The following is a 21,312-nucleotide window of genomic DNA, read 5'->3' on the forward strand; positions in this document are numbered from 1 at the left end:
CTCTCTTCCTGTGGAGTCCCCCTCATGACCACTAAGGTGGCCACATGATCCCAAGTTCACCACCATTCTGCTCAGCCCCATAACAGAGGAAGAAGAACACATGATTTGGGGAGATGTGATGGGCAGATTTTAGACCATCTCCTATGCACGGCAGAGAGCAGCGTTGAAAGGACTGTAGAAGACGTTGGCTGACCCCAGGCCTTTTCTCACAGAAACAGCTGACAAACCGCCCCACAATGTTCCAGTTATGGGTGTTTCCTTCAATAACAGAGAGTTTAAAGTAGCACCCTTGCCTCCCCATCCCTCCCCCAAGTGATGGGCGGCGGACCCAGGGGCCACCAGGCTTCCTGTAGGAGAAGCCTCTCTGCTTCCCTCAGAGCAGCTCTCCAATAAAATAAATAGCATGTGGTCATTATTCAAATGAGGTTTAATTAATTCAGAACTCGCCCCCAAACTTTCCAAGACACCCATGGTAATGAGCTCCCAGCTCTCTTCCCCTCCAGTTTGTGATGTCAAGCTGAAGAGCTGCATGTGACAGAAGCTGGGAAGGTGAGGACCCGACAGCAGTTTGACTCCACAGTCTCACAGCTTGCAGAAGTATCTTGGCCCCAAAGCCTGTGTTCAGCCATCCTTTTGGGGGTAAAGGTGGGGTTGGTGACGTGCTCCCCAGAGAGCCTCTAAGGTTATGAAAGAGGCTCAACTCAAGAGACTTTGAGGCTGTCTCTAATTTACACACCTGAACCAGCCCCGGCCCTAATTCCAGCCAAAACTTTTCATAAATAGTAGAGCGAAAGGCACTGAGTCACGCTGTCCTTTATTCATAGACTCACGTCCTTGCTAAACCAATGAGAACACACCTCCAGAGTCCTGGAGGAAGCAGCATTGTGCTTGTGGTTCGAACAAGACAGGATAGAGGAACTGGAGAGTTAAGGGTGACTCTAAAATGGAGAGAAGCTATCTTCTGGGGTCTAATCTTTGTCTCCTGATTGCTGAGCATCAGAAACATCAACACAACTGACCCAGCCAAGGCTGCCTGCAGAGATAGTGCACTTTTTTCTAAAGATATCTCAGTCGAGGCTGAGAAACACATGGGCCTGAAGAGGGAGCCCATCAGTTAAGAGCATGTTCCAAACTTGCAGGGAACCCAAATTCTGTTCTTAGGGTCCACTTAAGCAGCTCACAGCTGCCTGTAAATCAGCTCCCGGGAACCTGAGGCACTCTTCTGGCCTCCAAGGGAATCTGCAAACAATATGCATGCACATGCATGCGTGTGCGTGCACACACACACAATTGAAGTCCTTACTGAGGGTCAGGAAGTATATGGCTTCTGGTTTCATGCTGTTACTAATCCACTCTCATCCCTAGACCCAAACGATGTAACTCATAAAACCATCTTGGAACTTTATTTTCAAAAAGAAAATCACATAAGAGAAACAAATCATGGGCTAGAGAGATGGGTCAGTCCTAAAGAGCAATGACTGCTTTTGCAGAGGACCCGAGTTCCATTCCCAGCACCCACCTGGCAGCTCACAACCATCCATAAGTCCAGTTTAATGGATCAGACATCCTCTTCTGATATCTAAGGGTACTGTATGCATGTAGCACACCCACATAGGTGCAGGTACATATAAAATAACAAAATAAATCTAAAAAAATATTTAAATAAAAACTAGTATATTCAATCACTATATTTTACCTAATTTTTAAATTTCACTTTGTCCTTCAACCTTGCTGTAAATTATATGTTTTGAACAATGATGCCCGAAAAGCCAAAAAAATTGTGTATAAAGCTCTCTCTACATGCCCATGTTCAAATCAGAAACAGTGACAGTCACCTTCTCTGTGTAATAAACTCACTGATTTCCCCCTGTGGTGTATGTAGTAGGGGATCCAGCTTTACCTGAATGGAGGTCTCTGAGTGGGAAAGGAACTGCTCAGGTTCTGCCTGCAGTATCCAGTGTCCCCACCACTGCTGACAAAGGACAGAGCCCTCCCCACGGGTCCCACAGACTCCAGATGCTGGTGCAATAATCGAACCTCTTGATTTCCCTCTCTGTGAGGTAAAGGTATCCATTCACCTGGAATTCATCCAGAACCTTCAAGAGTCAGAAACATCCTGCAGAACAAAACAGCAACTCTGGCCCTGTCCAAGGTCCTGAGAACATCCACGAAGTCCAGTTCAGTGAGAAGATGAGGGCACCCTGCCATTGCCACAACCTCCCTGGGAGCAGAGAGGGTGGGCAGAGGAGGCAAACTCTCTCTTTTTCCCATTCCTCATAGTTCCCATTCCTTACATATTAAACATGCAACTTGCAGACTCATCAGACAAAACAACAGGGGCTGGGAGATGGCTCATTACGTTAGGGATTCAAGGATCATAATTTAAATTCTCAGCCCTGGGCACTCTGTCTGGAGCCACAGTCATTCCGATGTGGGCTCTGCCAACAGGAAGACATCCGGCTGCCATGTATAGGGCAATACTGCAGCCCCACCCCCTTTCAGTCTTACATTCACAAACTAATCAATAATCATGGGGTTCAGTGCAGAGGACACTGGCTTGAAGAAGAGCATGAGAACATCGAGTGTATGCTAATTCAGCCTGATCACATGATGGTTCCGTGAGGTCAGAGCCACGGTCTCCGGGATACCACCTGGACCCATTCTTTTGATGATTTAATACCTTATTTGGAAAGCACATAATGGGAGAATACTGGAGAAAGTCCAGGGTCGAACAAGTCCTGCCAAGTCCCGAGTAGGGAAGTGGTCCCACAGCCACAAACCCTTTTCACCCCTCCATCCACTTAAGTCTGTGATTCATGAATGATATTAATAGAAACCAACCAGGCATGGCCATGCCTACGATGATATGTGCAGCAACAGATGTTTCCTATAGTGGTTGTATTAAAAAACCATAACCCAAGAATGCAGCCCACTCAGCAGTGCCAGATCACCTTCACTATCAAGGGTGGTGTTGGTGGAAAAGGCAGCTGGAACTTAGGCTGTGCCTAAGCTGGTCCTGACTGTAATTGATCTGTTTCTTCCAGAGGGGAAACTGAGGAATGTGACTAGTTTCTGATGTGGATCTCTCAGCTCTGACATTGATGCCTTTGTTAGTCAGTGTCTGAGATGGCCCAGAGGCACTGGGGAATCTGGCTTGGGACAGGAGAGATGCTTTTCATCCTAACTCACCATGGTTCCCCACGTTATGACAACATGGTTTGCCTGTTCACTTGATGCTGTCCTGGCCAGTCTACTGGCTAACAAAGAGCAGCACCTCTTCCTCTGCATCCAGCAAGGTCTATTCAACCCCTTTCTCCCCGAGACCTCCTTCTCCCATTTCCTATGAGCACAATGAATCTTTAAAGAATTTTGGGGCCCCAAAAATGAGGGAAACCATGTGGTATTTGTCCATTTTGCTTGGGATGGGCCCTCCCAATGTAAGCCCTTCTCTATTTAAAAGATCAGATACCAAACAGACCCACACAGCCGTATCCCTACCCAGAAGCTCAGGAAAATACTCCAATTTCAGAGAATCTTGAAATCCAGCTATCCACCCTGTTTCCTGCTATGACCCAACACACAAACACACACACACACACACACACACACACACACACAACCTGGGTGCCCTTCCTTCTCCTAGACTAGAAATTGTAGGTAGTATTTTCTGCTTTACATGTTCCCAAGGATCCCTGTGCCATGTTCTATCTGACCACTGACATGACTTGATGCCTTAGAAAACATGACGTGCCAGAGCTCTGGTTCTAGGTACGGGGGACAGGGTGTGAGCAAAGTGATCAACCTCACTGTCCCCAGTGCTATCTGCTTTGGTCCTAGTTTCCTTGTACAAAGTCAGACAGTCTGGTGTCTACTCCTCTCCTGGCAATCCATGCCCACAACTGCAGCTCTGAAAGTCTTTCTCTACCTCCAAGGAAAGGACTTCTTGGTATTTGGAAGGCTGAGGCAGGGGAATCATTGCAAGCATGAGGCCAGCCTAGGCTATATAGTGAGACACTTTCTTGAAAGGGGGAGTGGAGGAAGAAGGGGAAGGGAAAAGGAGCAAGGAAGCAGAGGGGTAAGGAGTGATAGAGGGATGGGGTGCTGTAAACATCTATCTCCACTGCTCACCACCACAGCTATAGCTTTCATAAACTCCATGAAGAGTCCCAATGTAAGGGTGCACAATCATTCACCGAACACACACACACACACACACACACACACACACACACACAGTCATCTCATGCAAAGCCACCATCCAAAGAGAGAGCACATATCTTAGGCTCAGAGCCTCTCGGTGAATGGCAGTCAACCTGAGCATTTGGACACCATACCCATAGCACTCAGAGGCAACACATCAGAGGACACCTGCACACCATGCTTACTGTGGCACCATTCTCATTAGCCAATATGTGGAATCAGCCTGAGAATCCATCAATAGACCATTGAATAAGTCCTGGTACACATACCAATGGAATTTTATCCAGACACAAAAGGGATTGAATTAAGTCTTTGGTAGGAAAACTGGAGACCACTGCATTAAGCAAAATCAACCAGACACCTAGAAGCAAATACTGTAATTTTTGTCTCATTTGTGAGTCCTGTAATTCTTTACAGAATCTTCATGGGTTCTTAACAGATCAAAAAAAAAAAAAAAAAAAAAACCCAAATACGTCCATATGTCACGAAGGCAGACAAAGGCCTAGAGAAGGAAGGAGACTAGGCAGGGGTTGGGGGATGGTGGTGAGCAGGAAGTTCGGATAGGGTAAAGCACATGACATGTTTAAAGGAAATTGTCTTGATGCAACCCAGCACTGTGGATAATGAATAGACACTGATATAAAAAAATGAAGAAGGAAAAACAAAAGGTTACAATTTTAGCATCAGAGACACTGATTAGGCTGAGGACCCCCACCTATATTCCAAATGCACCAAGAGCCATGGACCCCTGGCCTGAGATGGCTTAGGTATCTTTCTTTTGCAATTTCAAAACACTCCCTCAGTCAAATATGAGCATCCGACATACACTACAGAAGCCAGGGAAATGGCTCCACAACTAAAGCACTTTCCACCGAAGCACAGAGACCTAGGTACAACTCTCCTCCCCTGGAAACCCATATAAATGGAGGGCGGGGTCAGAGGGGGTGGGTGTGTGGGTTCCCTATAATTAAAGCCTGGGAAGGCAGAGTTAGGGAATCCAGAGAGGAAAGTGGCAAGCAGAGCTCGTCATATCAATGAGTCTGATTTTGACGGAAAGACCTTGCTGCAGAGAATCTGATAGGAAAGCAATGAAAATCTATGACATCATATCACACATACACACATGTCTGCACAATACACATTCAAACACATGAGTACATATACATATCTCTCACACACACACAAAGAAAGAAAGAAAGAAAGAAAGGAAGAGAGAGAGAAAGAGAGAAATAAAGGAGGAAATGGATAGATAAAATACATAAGTAGAAACTGCAATTAGGCTCCATTTATCCGTTTTTGATGTAAAAAGAAAGGGGTTGGTCGAAATGCCCTGTTTAGTTCTTTAGGTAGCGCTGAAGACCCAATCCAAGACCTTGTGCAGCTAAACTCTCTTCCTATAGCCCTATTAGGCACTCATGGACCTACAAAGGGCAGGTGGCCCTCTCAAATTGGAGGGATACCGCTGTGCCCAAGTCAGAGGTGGATGCAGGTCTCCCAGGTGAGATCTCACGGAGATATCGTCCCTCTGATTGGCGCTACAGGTAGCACGTGGCCTGGAGCCCCTCTGTGTGTTCTTCAATCTCGGATAGTCCAGGCAGGTCTCTCCAAACCCCCACCCTCAACCCACCCTAAACCCGGAAGGTGGGGACTGAGCCTGAAACAGCCTTGCAGCTGTCAAGATGGGGGGACCCTGCCTGCTCCCTCTCCCGTCACCACAGAGCTGGTGGGAGGGCCTGGAGGAAGGTTTTCCTTGTGCACCCTAGAAGAGACCTCACCTCGTACAGAAGTTTTTCTCCGTGCACATTGGAAGTCACGTCTTAGACATCTTGATGGTCACTCTTGCTTTGGGATCAATGGGTGGGGGTGGAGATTTGCAGCAGTGTCTCTGAGGATGTCTTAAAGCGTCAGACATACCGAGAGTGAATCTCTCTCTGCTCTGCCCTTTGCTGTGCGGACCTGAACAAAGACATCTCTGAACTTCAGTTCCTTCTAGCCCAGAGACAGGATGAGAACCTCTTCACTGTAGGCTTGGGACAAAGACTGTAAACCATCCTATACCTGCAGGTGTCTCAGAGAGCACCTGTAGAGACACGAGCCTGCAGTCACCCACGCCCAGCTCCAGTGTGGATTGTTCTGCTCAGGAAAAGAAATGCTGACTTTTCATTGATCCACCTAATGGCTTTGTGTGGCTAATCAGCCTGAACTCCATCCTATTGTGTGTCTGCACTTAGATCTAAATGTTGATCTAATTACCCAGGTCTAGAATTAGACTCTCACCCGGAGTTTGGGAACTTCTTCAACCATCTACTCCTTCTAATGAAAACCCTTCTGAGACTGAGAGCGTCCTCCCTGAAGCCTCAAAGTTGCCTTGAGCTAAAATGGCAGGTAGCAAAGGAAATCTTATCCCCCCCCCAAGCCCTAACTAATTACGGGATATCATCACAGCCCGATTAGTATTTACCCAACAATGTGCTGATTCCTGATCCAGCCAAAAGCTTACCTGACATTTAAATGGAGCACGATATTTAAATCTTAATTTCATTACCTGCTGGTAATAGTCTTATAATTATAAATCCAAAGTATCACTCGGAATACATTTGCATACGTAAAGGAATATGTCCTCATTGCTGTCCCATGGCACACATGTCTGTTGGTTTGACTTTCAAACCAGAGCTAAGTATCCTTTTATGGAGAGAGAGATAACGTAATTTTTCCCTGGACCGAAGCCTTCTTGGAGAGGGAGAGAAACACATGCACAACATAAAAGGGCATCTGGGCAAGCACAAGTGCCAGGACTGTCACCTGTGAGATATGAGCCACCTCTGTGTATACTGATGCTCTCACATTTCTGCTAACAAGTCAGTCGATACAACAAAAGCCACTTCAGAATTCCCAGACATTAAACACTAATTGTCACAGAAGGGGCAGTGGAGACTGTCAGCCTCTGCAGAACTCTCAGGCTGCCATGGCCTCGATGCCTATATTCTGGCTGTAATATCTCTAGGACAACGTTCTCCCAGAGGAATAGAGGGTTTGCGGACTCATCAGCACACGTGTGTGCACATGCGCAGAAAAGAACCATCTTGGCTGCTGGGAGTCCAGAACCAGTGGAAGGGGAAGTCTCTGGTCCTGCCAAGACTGAACTCCCCAGTGAATGGGATTGTTGGGAAAGGGCAGAATATGGGGGTGGATCAGGAGAGGAACACCCCTATAGAAGGGGAGTGGGAGGTGCTAGGGAGATGTTAGCCTGGAAACCAGGAAAGGGAATAACATTTGAAATGTAAATAAGAAATACCCAATTTAATAAAGATGGAATAAAGAAAGACACTCCTTCTGGAAGAGGAGAATGTATGATTTCTTTTCAGAATCTGTGGGAAGACTTTGGACATCTGGGAAAATGTGGAATGACCAATAGATCCTTGGAAACATTTGGATAGTTCCAGAAACTCCTGGGAAATTGGAAGATCCGAGATCTCTATGGCAAGAGAGGAAGGTTTATGTGAACCTGGAATGTGTGGGGACATTACCTGTCCAAGTTTGTCAGTAGAAGAGTCAGCAGAAGGTGGGCCAGGCACAGTGTGATCTTCTTTAAATCTTACACTGTTCTCCCAGTACTGTGTTTTGTAGATGTTGCAGGTACTCTGGCTACCAACTCATGAAAGTCCACATGTTCTTCAAACCCAGTAGACATAACCCGGTTTTTTTTTTTTTTTTTCACTTTCCCAAGAATGGGCACTAAAGATGAGGTCACTCTTTTTCTAGTAGCATGATGTAAGAAGATGTTCTGGTATCCCTTGTCCTCAGCATTGAAATGTATTAAAAAAATTAAAGCACTTGTTTTATGTGTTCCCACCACACCCTGGTATTTACAATATGTGTCAAAGAATCCAGACGCACCCCTAGTTAAATACTTCTTTAGTTGTATTAATACGTAGCCCGTGGAATCTTATATTTCCAATTACTCCTTCCCATCTGCTCTAGCTTGCTGTCTATTTCATATTTATTTCAGATGTGAAAATATATTTCTTTTATTTTATGTTACAGAGCAATCATGACTAAAAATGTTAAATTTAGTCCTGTTTTAATTACTCTGTTCCTCATGCACTGAGTTCTGTGTATGGATATGAATTTCTGACTCATTATTTCATCTCCTTAAATGATTCTTCTGTAACATTCTTTCAAAGTCTACTTTTTCATTTTTAATTATCTCTGTGTGTGTCCATGTATATGTATGTGTGTGTGTGTGTGTGTGTGTGTGTGTGTGTGTGCGTGTGTGTGTCTGTATACACATATGAGCACGATGTCCAAGAAAGCCAGTAGGGGGCGGTAGATCCCCTGGAGCTGAAATTACAAGTGGTTGTGGGTCAGATGACATGAGAGCCTGAATCCAAACTCAGATCTTCTGTAAAAGCAGTTTGTATTCTTAATTACTATGTCGTCTCTGTGGCAGCCTTTTAACATTTCTTCAATTAGTTCAGTTGGTTAGCAATTCCATTAGATGTTGTCTGGGAAAAAAGAAAACTTTTTAAAAGTTTTATATTTAATAGGCACTTTTTTTCTTCTGAGCACAGAATTGGAACTTTAGAGTTATTTATTTCGGAAGTGAACTTGTGCCATCCTGCCTGTTTTGCAGTGGGTGTGATTTCCAGTCTAACCACACCTGTACCTTCTGTTTTGATTCTCTCTTCTTTTCCTTGTTTTATTTTTCTTTCTTTCAAGCTTTTCCACTACTAAGTTCTTCATTATATAAATATATAATCGTATTGATTATGCATCTCTCCCAGCTCAGCTTTTAACTCTCATGAGCACTGAACCTGTGTCTGGCTGTACCCTGTTTTCATCACCTGGGACAGCTCCCGGGTGTCAGCAACATTAAGTTTTTGTTAAACAAAGAGGCTTTTTATTCTTACTTTACAGATGAGATACCTCAGGCAGAGAAAGGTTATAGTAACGGAACACAATGGGGTTCCTAACGTGGTTTCTGAGAGACTTAATGAGTTGAAGACAGAACAGGAGAGCCTAGGTTTCTTAGGGTTGTTCATACGAGGTCTTAGCCACAGAGGATGAAAGGTAACACGTTCAGTATGGCGAGAACAGCTCAGATTTAGGTCACTACAACTCAGTGTGGATCTGCTCACATCAGCCCCTCCCTGGATGTGTGACTTGCATGGAAGAGTGTTAAGACAATTGTACATTGAATCCTGTTCTGACATGAAAGCATAAATGTTGAGGACAAATAATCTTTCTATGATTATGGCTATAAAATTTTATTTTTCTTGTGTTTATTATGTTATATATGCTTTCTGAACTCTTCTGCATACTATAGAGTAAATACATTTAGTGTGCATGAGAACTCCACATAAGAGGCTACAAAAATACCTCAGCTGTTAAAAGCTTGTGACCCAACCAAAATGTCAGTGAAACTGATATTAGTCACTGTATATTAGGTGTTTGTATTGAAATAGTCACATATTAGCTCTTTGTAATTCTCTACATCCTATCAGGTCTAATTATAATGATAGTGAATCCACCCAATTACAAAATTCACCATTATATCTAATACCTTATTTGAATTAATTAACTTTTGTTTTGGTTTCATCTTCATATTCTAAACCAAAAGAAGCATAGTTAGTGCTCTCCTAATATCAAATAGCCACATTGTCTGCGGTAATCTGGTATGTTAGTAAAATATCAAAATCAGTTTCTTTAGTTCATTTACTTTGGAGTGATCTAATCTCAGCAGAAATGCCGAAATGAAATATAAATAAAATAAAAAAACTGAATACAATATAAATCTTTATAAAAGATAAATGATATAGTAAAATAAGTTATAAAACACAGAAAAAAATTACAAAAGTCAAACTCAGATAGCCCCCACCAAAACCAAGCTGACTGAAAATAAAGACCATGGACCCATAATATAAGTAAGTACCTGTGAGCACATGCTTGAAAACACTCTAAGTTCTTTCTCTTCCTTTACATTAAGGGAGCAGAACTTATGGTTTCCCCTATGTTCTCTGAATTATCCATGGTTCTGCTTAAGATGCAACAAAAAATCTAAAGTGTCTGTTTATGGAAGATTCGTTTTTTTTCTTATTTGCATCCTTAATGTATCATAATCAATGAAATTCTAGATGCCTAGTGAAGATGTGTTATATAAATAAATGATGAAGTAGATTCAATTTAAAATTATATTATGTTTATTAGAAGAATTTTTCCACTCAATTTCTTAATCCATTTTATATAATACAGACTCTCTCATTCTTCTCCAAAGATTCCAGTCAGGATGTATCTTAATACACCACAGTTATTCAAGTGTATTTTGTATCTATTTGTATCCACCTGCCCGTGACAACCCCCTAAATATATATTTCATACACAGTAAATGCCTATCCTTCTGATATTCCCATTTGTTAGGATGGTACTATCAAGGAGATACAAGCTTCCTGTTTCTGGCTGCGCCCAGAGATGATGTAGTACAATAGCTCTCTGTACCCAAATACGGTGGGAGAGAAAGCTGGACTACCAGAATCATGGACAATTCTGAGAACTTGGGGAAACCATTACCTCTGCTCACATTCCTGTGCTGAGGGGAAGCTGCTTAGATCCCTATGGATACAGGAACCTCGGGAGAGTAAGGGAGGGGATCCTTCCTGTATCTACCTGTGTCCAGAGATGGAAGCCAGTGGCTAGGAAAAGTAACACAACTGAGAACACAGGCGAGACCAACACTTCTGCTCCAAGCAACCAGGCTGGAGGCCTCAGGACACAGAAATCAAGCGCAATCTGGGTCAGGACACTTCCTGTTTCTGCCTGCACCCATTGCTGATCTGGTCCCACATATCTCTGTACCTACATCTTGGTGGGAGGAAAAAGGTCCATAGGAACAGTGACAAAGAGTTTTACAGGATGGTGAAGCCACTGTCAGAGACAGCAAGACCGCGAAACACCAGAGAAAACCTGATGGCCAGAGTCAAGCACAGGAACCTAAGCAACAGAAACCAAAACTACTTGGCATCATTAGAGCTCCCTTATCCCAAGAAAGCAAATATTGGATATGCCAACAAACTGAAAAAGCAAGATATGCATTCAAAATCATTTTTCATGATGATGATAGAGGACATTGAGTAGGGAACAAATAAAACTCTTCAAGAAATACAGGACAACACGGGGAAAAAGTAGAAGCCCTAAAAGGGGAAACAATAAATTCCTTCAAGAATTACAGGAAAACACACTCAAACAGATGAAATATTTAAAAAAATTTAGGATCAATAAGTGGAAATAGAAGCAATAAAGAAAGCACAAAGAGAGACAAGTCTGGAGGTGGAAAACCTAGGGAAGAAATCATAAGTCATAGACAGAAGCATCAGAAAGAGAATACAAGAGATAAAAGATAAAAATCGCAGGGGCAGCAGATACTGTAGAAAACATTTACACAACCATCAAAGAAAATGTAAAGCTCAAAAAGCTCCTAATGGAAAACAACCAGGAAATTCAGGACACAATGGGAAGATCAAACCAAAGGAAAAATGGGTATAGAAAAGAGTGAAGATTCCCATATAAGAGGGCCAGTACATATCTTCAAAAAATTATAGGAGAAAACTTCCCTAACCTAAAGGGAGAAATGCCTATAATAATAAAATAATCATACATTTCTCCAAATAGATTGGACCAAAAAGAAATTTCTCCCTTCACATAATAGTCAAAACACCAAATGCACAAAGAAAAATAAAGAATATTAAAGGCATTAAGGGAAAAAGTGAGGTAACGTATAGAGGCATACCTATAGGAATTACACCAGACTTCTCACCAGATACTATGAAAGTCAGATCCAGAGTGGATTTTATAAAACACTACGAGAACATAAATGCCAGCCCAGGCTACTGTCCCCTGCCAAACTTTCAATCAACACAGTTGGAGAAACCAAGGTATTTTATGATAAACATAATTTATACAGTATATTTTAACAAATCCTGCCCTACAAAAGATAATTCATGGGAAACTCCAACACAAGGAGGGAAATTACTCCCCATAAAAAGCAAGAAAGTAATCCTCTTGCAAAAAACCCAAAAGAAGAGAGTCACACAAACATAATTCCACCTCTACCAAAAAATAATAACACTAAACCACAATAACTATTCCTTAATATCTCCTAGCATCAATGCTCAATTCTCCAATAAAAAAGACATAGACTAACAGACCGCAAACATAAAGAAGAACTAGAATTTTGTTGCATAAAGGAAAAACAGCTCAGTGACAAAGACAGATAGTATCTCAGAGTAAAATGTGGGAAAACAATTTTCCAAGAAAATGGTCTGTAGAAACATCCTGGAGCACACATTCCAGGGTCAATTCTCTTTCCTGAATATCTATACACTACATCCAACGACACCTAAATTTTTAAAGGAAACCGTACTAAAGCTCAGGCTAACGAAATAGTCGTGGGAGACTTCAACAACCCACACTCAGCAATGGCCAGATCATGGAATGGGAAACCGGAGACACAGAGAAATTAACAGATTTTGAACCAAATGGATTTAAGAAATATCTATAGAATATTTCATCCTTGAACAAAAGAATACACCTTATTCTCAGGAACTCACAGCACATTCTCCAAAACTGATCATACAGTTGGTCATAAAAGAGGCATCAACAGATACAAAAGAGTGAAATAATCCCAAGCATTTTCTCACACGACCATGACCTAAGGCTGGACTTCAATAACAACAAAAATGTCAGGAAGCCCAAATACTCATAGAGGTTGACCAATATTTTACTCAGTGATAACTTGGTAGAGGAAGAACTAAAGAAAAAATTAAAAAAATAAAAATGTTTTAAAATTTTAGGAATGTAAGGTACAACAAACAAACTTATGGGACACAATGAACGGAGAGCTAAGAGGAAAACTCAGAGCTCTGAGAGCATCCAAAGAGAAACTGGAGAGAGCATACATTAGCAGCTTGACAACAAATATAAAAGCTCAAAAGCAAAAAGAAGCAGATTCACCCGAGAGGAGCACAAGGCCGGAAATAATCAAACTCGGGTCTGAAATCAACTAAGGAGAAACACAAAGAACTCAACAAAGAATCAATAAAACCAGGAGCTGGATCCAAGATAAATCAACAATGTACTTAAACCTGAGCTAGAATAACAAAAGAGCACAGAGAAAGTATCCAAATAACAAAATCAGAAATGAGAGGAAAACAAAACAACAGAATCTGCAGAAATTCAAAACATCATCATACTGTATTACTGAAATTTATATTCAAGAAAAGTAGAAAATCTGGATCAAATGATCAATTTTCTATAAAGGGAGCAGTTACCAAAATTAAGTTAGGGTCAGATAAAATATCTAAACTGTACAACGTATCCTAAAAAATTAGAAACAATTATTAAAAGGCACCCAATTGGGAAAAGATCTCAGGACCAGATGATTTTAGTGGAAAATTCTATCAACACTTCCTAGAACCAAATACCACTATTGTCCAAAATATTCCACAAAATACAAACAGAGGAAACTACCCAATTCCATCGATGAAGCCACAGTTACGCTTATACCTAAAGCACACAAGGACCCAATAAAGAAAGTGAACTTCAGACCAATTTCCCTTTTGAATATTGACAAAAATATTAAATCAAATCATTGCAAACCATACCCATGAACACATCAAAATGGTTATCTATAACGATCAAGGAGACCTCTTAACAGGAATGCAAGGATATTTCAATATGGAATTCCATCAACATAATCCACTAGATAATCAAACTGAAAGAAAAAAAATGACATTTCCATCTCATTAGATGCTGCGAAAGCATTTGACAAAATAAAACACTGCTTCATAGCCAAAGCCTTGCAATGATAGGAATTCAAGGCCCATACTCAACCATAGTAAACCATGGACAGCAAACCAGTAGCCAAAAATCAAATTAAATGAAGAGAATCTTGAAGCTCTCCCTCTAAAATCAGGGACTGGACACGGCTATTCATTCTCTTCCTACTTATTCAATATCATGCTCAATATGCTAGCCTGACCAATCAGACAACAAAAGGAATACAATGGGATACAAATATGAAAGGAAGAGGCCAATATATCACTATTTATAGGTGATATGATAGTCTACCTAAGTGACTCCATTATTTCCACCAGAAAACTACTGCACGTGATAAACAGCTACAGCAAAATCCTGGATATAGAATTAACTCAAACAGATCAATAAACTTCCATGAATAAACAGACCGAGAAAGAAATTATTGAAATGACATTCTTCACAATAATCACAAATAACAAAAAAAAACCTCCGTGCAACTCAAACCAGGCAAGTGAAAGCGCCTTATGATGAGAACTTAATGTCTCTAATAGAAGAAAATTTGAGAAGATGGAAAGACCTTTCATGGTCATGGATTGGCAGTATTGATATAGTAAAAATGGCCCTTTGCCAAAAGCAATCTACAGATTCTATGCAGTCCCCAAGAAAATTTCAACAAAATTCTTCGTACAGTTAGAAAGAGAAATATGCAAGTTCATTTAGAAAAAGAAAAAAAACAAGGAAGTGGAAAGTATTCTGAAAATAAAAAACATTCTGTGGAAATCAACATCCCTAATCTCGAGTTGAATACCCAGCAATAGTGATAAAAATTATATGGTATTGGTACAGAGCCAGGCAAGTAGAACTCCTGTGTTGGTTCACGTAGATGTCAGCATGTAAATTAATGTAAATCCATCCATACTTATCACGCTGTACAAGCTGAAGTCCAAGTGGATTAAGGGCATCCAGAATAAAGAGAAAAACACAAAACAATAGAAGAAAAAGTGGGGAAAAGCTTGATCACGTGATAACAATGGAAAATTTCTTGAACAGAACACCAAACCAGTGGCTTATGCTTTACGATGAAGAGTTGAGAGATTGGACCTTGTAAAAATACAGTGTCTGTAAGGCAAGGAACACAGTGATTATGACAAAATGGCAACTAATATCTTGAAAAAAGTCTTTGCCCTCCTATATCTGAAAGAGAATTAATATTCAGTATGTATAAAGAACTCAAGAAGTTATACTCCAGAAAGTCAAATAGCCCTATTTTAAATGGGGTACAGATCTAAACAAAGAATTTTCAGCAGAAGAATTTTGAATGGCTGAGAAGTACATAAAGAAATGTTCAACATCATTGTTCATCAGGGTAATGCAAATCGAAAGATACACCAGGCAGAATGGCTAAGATCAAACATTCAGTTAACAGCAGATGCTGGTCACCATGTGGAGAAAGAGGAAGACTCCTCCATTATTGGTGGGATTGAAATGAGGTACAATATTCCGGAAATAACTCTGGGCTTTCCTCAGAATATTGTACATAGTATATGCTGAAGACTTAGCTACCCCACTCCTGGGCATATTCCCATATGATGCCCCAACATAGAACCAGGACACACGTTGTACTCTGTTTATAGCAGCTGTATTCATGATAGCCAGAACCTAAGAAGAACCCAGATGATTCGACTACAAGAATGGATACAGAAAATGTGGTTCATCTAAATAATGGAGAGCCCCTCAGTAATCAAATACAATGACATCATGACATTCATAAGCAAATGAATGAAACTATAAAATACCATCTTGAATGAGGCAACCAAATCATAAACACACACACACACACACACACACACACACACACACACACACACACACACAATATCCCAAAACCTTGAATTACCCAACATACGATTCACATACCGCTTTAAGTTCAAGTAGAAGGATGAACCAAGTGAGGATGGTCTGTCTTAAAAGGGGAAACAAAAATATTCATAGGACATGATATGGAGATTAAGTTTAGAGCAGAGATTGAAGGAATAGCCATTCTGAGCCTGCACCACCTGGGGATCCAGCCCACATAATACAGACCCAAACCTAAACAATATTGCTGATGCCAACAAGTGCATGCTTACAGGAGCCTGATAGAGCTGTCTCCTGAGAGGCTCTTCCAGATTATGACAAACACCGAGGCTGATGCTTCCAGTCAACCATTGAACTGAGAACAGGGTCCCCTTTGGAGAAGATAGAGAAAGTATTAAAGGAGCGGAAGTGCCTTGCAACCTAGTAAGGACAACAGTGGTCACAAACCAGATCTCCGCGGGACTAAAGCACTTCCTGAAGACTGCACATGGACAGACTGATGGCTCTAGCTGCATATGTAACAGAGCATGACCGTGCTCTGCACAAATGGGAGGAGCCCTTGGTCTTGCCAAGGCTGGACCTTCCAGGAAATAGAATGTCATGCTGGGGAGACAGCAAGGGGATGTTTTTGCGGAGGGGAAACACCTTTGAAGAAGACAGGGCAGCGGAAGCAGATAGGGATAGGGGGCTTATGGATGGCGGCCACACACATACAGTCTTTATATTTTTTTATGCCTTTAACAGCTCAATGGCAAGGCCAATTCCTAACCTCCAAGTGGCTAAACTATCCCCCACTGATATTCACACGTTATTATTTGCTAAAATCTATATCCCATCTTTCTTGCCCTGGACACCATTGGGCAGCTCTCCTGGGTCTGCTTATTCTCATGCTCTTCTATGTCAGCTGCTTCTCTGTCCTGAATGACTCCCCTCTGCTTCTGTTCTGGTGAATCTCCATGCCTTCTTCCTCTCTGGTCCTTTGTCCAAGCGTCCTGAGACTCTTGCTCTGTCTGCCCTGCCTAGACACTGGCTATCAATATCTCTATTTACCAATCAGACCAACTGAGGCAGGGTCCCTGATTCCTAAGTTCAGGAAACTATGATAAGCATGAGAATAAAATCAGCTACAATAACTATTTGTATGTGATTTTCTGAGAACAATATTCCCCAAATTTTAATATTCTGTTAAAGTACTAGAATCATAGAAAATACCAAGTAGACACATAATAACAATAATAACAATAATAATATAATATAATATAATATAATATAATATAATATAATGTAATAAAGGTGATAATAAAAATAATAATAAATATAATAATAATATAATATAATATAATGTAATAAAGGTGATAATAAAAATAATAATAAATATAATAATAATATAATACAATGATAATAAAAAATAATAAATATAATAATATAATATAATACAATGATAATAAAAATAATAATAAATATACTAATATAATATAATAAAATGATAATAAAAAGAATAATAAATATAATAATATAATATAATATAATATAATGATAATAAAAAGAATAATAAATATAATAATTATAATAATAAATAATAATAAAAATAAAATAATTATCATCATAATCATCATCAAAGCCTAAGTGAACAGAGAAATAAAAATACAAAAACTGTGAAGGAAAAAGACCAAGTCACACATAAAGCTGATCACATTAGACTAACACCTGAATTTTCAATGGATAATCTATAATATAAATGGGCTTGGATCACCTTTCAACACATTGTCAGAGAATACAGATACCAGCCTCGAACTTATTACTGAGCAAAAGTATCGTTCACACCAACCCGAGAGGAGAAACTTTACACAGCATAATCACCAGGAAGCCATGTCTCTTCAGCAACCTTAGTCTAAAAATGGGAAACCGCATTCTGAAAATAAGGGATATTCTCAGGAGGACAGAAATGGTAAATAACCCTGTAGTAATTCATCAGTAGTGGGAAAAAGTATGTGGCAACAACAAAATAAAAAAGACTCATAAATACTCCTCATTAATAACGCTAAGCATAGGGGTTGGGGATTTGTCTCAGTGGTTAGAGCGCTTGCCTCGCAAGCGCAAGGCCCTGGGTTCGGTCCCCAGCTCCGAAAAAAAAAATGCTAAGCATTAACTGTCCCACACCAATAATATACAGGCTATCAGTTAGTATAGGAAAACAGGTTTATTTCTCCTGCATCCAAAAAGGACATTTGTTTTAGATACAATTGCATACTCGTGTTTAGGATGCAATTGCCCATAATTCTTCTACTTTTTCTTTTCTTTTTTATTTTTGTAAGTATATTTATTGTTCATTAGTTTTTTATAAAAATGTGGCAGATTTTCTTTTTAATGGTAAGTGTAGAATTTTCATTTATATGTTTTTCTTTTCTTTTTTCTTTTTTTTGGGGGGTGTTCCCCTCCACATCCTCTCCCCATTACCACCCTCCCCCCAACAATCACGTTCACTGGGGGTTAAGTCTTGGCAGGACCAAGGGCTTCCCCTTCCACTGGTGATCTTACTAGGATAATCATTGCTACATATGAGGTCAGAGTCCAGGATCAGTCCATGTATAGTCTTTAGGTAGTGGCTTAGTCCCTGGAAGCTCTGGTTGCTTGGCATTGTTGTTCATATGGGTTCTCGAGCCCCTTCAAGCTCTTTCAGTTCTTTCTCTGATTCCTTCAACGGGAGTCCTGTTCTCAGTTCAGTGGTTTGCTGCTGGCATTCGCCTCTGTATTTGCTGTATTCTGGCTGTGTCTCTCAGGAGAGATCTACAGCCGATTCCTGTCGGTCAGCAATTCTTTGCTTCATCCATCTTATCTAGTTTGGTGGCTGAATATGTATGGGCCACATGTGGGGAAGGCTCTGAATGGGTGTTCCTTCTGTCTCTGTTCTAATCTTTGCCTCCCTATTCCCTCCCAAGGGTATTCTTGTTCCCCTTTTAAAGAAGGAGTGAAGCATTCGCATTTTGGTCATCCGTCTTGAGTTTCATGTGTTCTAGGAATCTACGGTAATTCAAACATTTGGGCTAATAGCCACTTATCAGTGAGTGCATACCATGTGTTTTTTTCTGTGATTGGTTTACCTCACTCAGGATGATATTTTCCAGTTCCATCCATTTGCCTATGAATTTCATAAAGGCATTGTTTTTGATAGCTGAGTAAAATTCCATGGTGTAGATTGACCACATTTTCTGTATCCATTCCTATGTTGAAGACAATTGGGTTCTTTCCAGCTTCTGGCTATTATAAATAAGGAATTCTGCACTAAACACATCTCGACCCAGACTCTTTTTGGTTGGGAGACCTTTAATGAATGCTTGTATTTCCTTAGGAGTTATGGGGTTGTTTAAATGGTTTATCTGTTTCTGATTTAACTTTGGCACCTGGTATCTGTCTAGGAAATTGTACATTTCCTGCAGATTTTTAAGTTTTGTTGAATATAGGCTTTTGTAGTAGATCTGACTTTTTTTTTTAATTTCCTCTGATTTTGTAGTTATGTCTCCCTTTTTATTTCTGAATTTGTTAATTTGGACACACTCTCTGTGCCCTCTCGTTAGTCTGCCTAAGGGTTTATCTATCTTGTTGATTTTTCATAGAACCACCTTTTGGTTCTGTTGATTCTTCCTATGGTCTTCTTTGATTCTACTTGGCTGATTTCAGCTCTGAGTTTCATTATTTCTTGCCTTTTACTCTTCCTGGGTGTATTTGCTTCTTTTTGTTCTAGAGCTTTTAGGTGTGCTGTCAAGATACTGACATATGCTCTCTCCTGTATCTTTCTGCAGGCACTCAGCGCTATGAGTTTTCCTCTTAGCACAGCTTTCATTGTGTCCCATAAGTTTGGGTATGTTGTACCTTCATTTTCATTAAATTCTATAAAGTCTTTAATTTCTTTCTTTATTTCTTCCTTGACCAGGTTATCACTGAGTGGAGCATTGTTCAATTTCCACATATATGTGGGCATTCTTCCCTTATTGTTATTGAAGACCAGCTTTAGGCCGTGGTGGACTTATAGGATGCATGGGATTATCTCTATCTTTCTGTATCTGTTGAGGCCTGTTTTATGACCAATTATATGGTCAATTTTGGAGAAAGTGCCATGAGGTGGTTAGAAGAATGTATATCCTTTTGCGTTAGGATAGAATCTTCTATAATTATCTGTTAAGTCCATTTGGTTCATGTCTTCTCTTAGTCTATCTACGTCTCTGTCTAATTTCAGTTTCCATGACCTGTCTATTGATGAGAGTGGGGTGTTGCAATCTCCTACTCTTATTGTGTGAGGTGCAATGTGTGCTTTGAGATTTAGTAAGGTTTCTTTTATGTATGTAGATACCAGTTATGGGAACAGAGTATTCTGCTCTCAGGCATGTAGTTGCTCCTGTTCACTGGGTTTCAGCTGTCCCTGTGGATAGGAACCAGCAGGACGTGCACCTACTTCTCCTAGGTTCCCCTGTGGGGGGGGGGGTGGTACAGATGGCACAAGGTGTTTTCCTGTTGAGTCAGGAATCTGGGCAGAGAATAGTCTCCTTTTGTTTCCCAGGAGTTCATGTTACTCTGAAGGTATAGTTCCCCCACCCTCAGCATTTGGGTGCAGGGAGCTATTTGATCAGTTCAGTTCAGATCCAGGCACAGTCTGGACATGATGGTCCTGCAGCTTTATTCCTCCTATATTCCTGTGTCCAGAGGCACTAAGCAGTTTCCTCTTGGGCCAGAGATGTAGGCAATGGTGGGTAAAAGTGTCCGTCTCTCCTGCCCTGTAGCTTCAGTTTAGCCTACACTCCTGGGTGATCAGCTCTCTCTCCCACAGCATCTAGGAGCAGGGAGTTCTGGGCCAGATCAGCGAGATTGAGTTGTAAAGTAAAACTGGAAGTGCCCAGTCCCAATGGAAATTCTGCCTTTGCCTTTCCTGAGTCCATCAGGCAGGACACTTGGAGCAGAAAAGTTGGTTTCACCTCTGGTCTCAGGCCTGAAGTCACTCCTCGGGCTGACTTTCCACTTTCCAAAAGAGCCGCAAGCAGAAAGGTCCTGCCCCTACTGCTCCTAGGTCCCTATGCACAGTAGTCCCAGATGGACCTAGGTATTTTTTTCTTGAGTCAGGAATGTGAGCAGTGTTCTCAGGGGTTTCCGCCCCTCTGATGGTCTAAGTTTTCCCCACCCACACGAGATTTGGGTGTAGGATGCGGATTGGACCAGTTCAGATCCAGGTGCAGTTTGGACTGCAGGTCTCCTGCTGCTTGACTGCTCCTATATACATGTGTCCAAAGGCACTCTGCAGTTTCCTCTTGGGCTAGGTATTTGTGCCCAGGTGGGCAGAAGTGGCAGTCTCTCCTTCCCTGAGGTCTCAGTATTGCCCACTCTTCTGGGTGATCAGCATTCTCTCCCACAGAGTTTCCAAAGGAGTTTCAAATGTTCATTCCCTTCCCTGTATGT

This window comes from Rattus norvegicus, chromosome Y (assembly GCF_036323735.1).
Source record: "Rattus norvegicus strain BN/NHsdMcwi chromosome Y, GRCr8, whole genome shotgun sequence".
NCBI classification, from domain to species: Eukaryota; Metazoa; Chordata; class Mammalia; order Rodentia; family Muridae; genus Rattus; species Rattus norvegicus.